Raw genomic sequence first — 2862 nt, forward strand, 5'->3', positions numbered from 1 at the left:
CATTATCTATCTGTTCCCAAGATAGGCCAGGAGTCAGAGGAGATTCTTGTAGCAGAGTCAGAATACAATAAAGTAGTTAGCTTGAACAGTACATGTGTGGATCTGGTTGTTTGCGCCCGACATTTACTTCTTTATTGCCTCATAAGCAACTGTGCCATGATAATTTCATGTTAAAGGTCAAATTTCCCATTACTTGTTGTCGGATAGCTGCTTCTCTCCAAAGGGTCTCCAAAACAGAATGATGAGAGGCAGCTCAGAAGACATCCACCTAAATCTTGGACCTTGTACTTGATCCTAACATCTTTTACATGTTTAGAAATGATAGCACAGTGGTTAAAATGCATTATTGCTGGGAAACTCTGCCCACAGTCTGGAGTTCGATCCTGATGGGGCTCAAGGTTGACTCTGCTTTCTATCCTCCTGAGGTCGGTAAAATTGGGACCCAGATTGTTGGGAGCAATATGCAATTTAATGCTTATATTGTAAACAATCCAGAAAGTGCTGTTGTAGTGCTATGGGGTGATATATAAGACTAAATGCTATTGCTAGTTTTGCATCTCTCTATCCCTGCCGACAGGGATTTTCTACCCATGAATGGAAAAGCATAATCGGAACAAAAGAAGTGGGCAAGTTGTTAATGTGCTGAATTCCATTTCTATCTACCAGAAAAGTGCAACATTTTATGAAAAAGAAGACTTGGCTTCTGTCCACCCACCTTGCTTCTCTACCTAGAGGAAGCGGCTTGGCAGTTTCGCCCCTCCAGAGAGTGCATTTTCACATTCCAGGTGAAGTGTTTAAATAATGGAAATACTTCCAGATGTGATTTTATTCTCAACAAACACTCAAATCCTTTCCTGGGCTTCTTCCACATGTGACAGGGAACTGCTGCTGAAGACTAATGGCTGATTAAGTCAAGTTCAAATCTCCCCGCCTCCTTTTTGTGCAACCTTGCTCAAAAAAGGCAAATCCGTTCTCTACGCCAGAAACGAAATCCAGCCCTGACCCAAATGGACTTGATACTTTACACATTACCAAAGTAACACAACTCAGTTAAAATATACTCTGGCTTTGTGACCGGTGTGCAATTGTTGGGCAGATTCTTTGGTGGAAGGGAAAAAAAAAATCTGCTATAATCAAATCTCCCTTTTTACAAGCACGTTTACAAATGAGTATTCCAAATTAGCACATAAATACACATCAACTTAGTGAGTATCCTTAGAGAACTGGACAGGAAGCTAAACTCCGCTTTAACACTACAATCTGCAGATGAAGTTGCAAGTGTTCGTTTTATAGCCCCCTTCTCTTCCTCTCTGACACCTCTCTTGTCAGACAAAGATTACTGTATGCCTCCTAAAAGTAGCAGAGCCATGATAAGACAGAGCTCTGATGGCGTACTTCAAGTGCACAATGTTTCCAGCAAGCTTAAAAGAAATCAAAGAGATGTGCCAGGTATTAAGTCGATTTACGTCCCACCAGTTCTGGCAGCTTTCCTGGTTGAGCTTATTTGATTAATCCTATCTCAACTCTGTAGCTTCTAAGAGATATCCTCACCATGGTTTTACTTTTTAACAAGATAGATTGATGACATCAGCAAGTATCCAGACCCAATACTCAGTACGGTGTTGGTTGTACACATCTGGAAGAGGCCTTCATCCTACAGTGGGTAGACAATGGTTAAAATGATGATGATTCAAGAATCTGGGATTAACATTGCTTGATCTCTCAATACTGCCTGCTTAAGTGGCTGAATACCATAAAACAGGGTTTCTCAATCTTGCCAACTTAGTCTACACAACTTAAGATGTGTGGACTTGAACTCCGAGAATTCTCCATGCTGGCTGGAAAATTCTTGTGATGAAGTCCACACAAGACTGAGAAACACTGCCCTAGAGAAACAGCAATACAAGGGGCATTGGCTGCAGCAGGGAATGTGGCTCTTTGTGGATAAGCCCACCAATCAATGATGGCTTCTTCCAAGATACTCCATGTTACTTTCCTTCCATTTTTTATTCATTTCCCACAGATACCATTTTGTAACCACTGACTATGTTTAACACTGTTGAATTGGATTATCTTTTTCATTTCCCCCATTTAGGTGTGCAAAACTATCTGGATGACTTTAGACCAGTCCCTTTCTCTCAGCACAACTCACCTCACAGGATTGTTGTTGTGAGAAAAATGGGAGAGGAAGGAGTATTAGGTATGTTTGCTGCCTTGAGTTACTTATCAAGTAATAAAGGTGAGATAAAACTTGAATAACTAAATACAGTTCCTTCATTCTCTCCTGTAGTTTTGCATATTCTGGAATTCTTCCAAGCTTATGGATATCACTTTCAAGGGTAAGTAGCTGTTGGACGAGATCAGGACATGGTTATTCTAACTCTGAAAATGAGTGAGCTATATCTGGTATTCCAAAAAGAACCCAAGAGAGCACCATGTCTTTAATTATTACATCACATTATTTCTCTCAACACTGTGCAGAACCATAACCGTGAGTTTTAATCCTAAATAAAACTAGATGGATTCGTGCTGATATCATTCTTGGCGATGCGCTGTGTTGAATTACTCTATCACAAATGGATTGTCTTTGGGTGTTGCTGAAGTACAATTACATATTAGCTGCCAAACTATCCCGCATGGGGTCATGATGTACTATGATCCTGGTTGAAACGTCAACAGGGCCGTGTTGAAATTTCTCCTGCAATTTCTAAACCCTTTTATTAAAACAAGCACAACCTTTTCCCACCTCATTCTTGAGATGTTTGAGAATGCATTTATTGTTTTAAGAGTCAGAACATATGAAAATATGAAAAATAAATAAATAAATAAAACATGATTGCTGTTTTGATTACACCATTTCTT

The 2862-nt window shown here is 39.8% G+C and overlaps 1 long non-coding RNA gene across 1 annotated transcript; it reads left to right on the plus strand.

Annotated features, from left to right (window-relative positions):
* The first annotated feature begins 710 nt into the window (after nucleotides 1-710).
* Nucleotides 711-2527, plus strand: LOC131196091 (uncharacterized). The gene is made up of 3 exons (XR_009154627.1): nucleotides 711-785; nucleotides 2096-2200; nucleotides 2291-2527. It is a non-coding gene; the product is annotated as an uncharacterized LOC131196091 (long non-coding RNA).
* The last annotated feature ends 335 nt before the right edge of the window (nucleotides 2528-2862 follow it).

The sequence above is a fragment of the Ahaetulla prasina genome, chromosome 3 (assembly GCF_028640845.1).
Source record: "Ahaetulla prasina isolate Xishuangbanna chromosome 3, ASM2864084v1, whole genome shotgun sequence".
In the NCBI taxonomy this organism is placed as follows: Eukaryota; Metazoa; Chordata; class Lepidosauria; order Squamata; family Colubridae; genus Ahaetulla; species Ahaetulla prasina.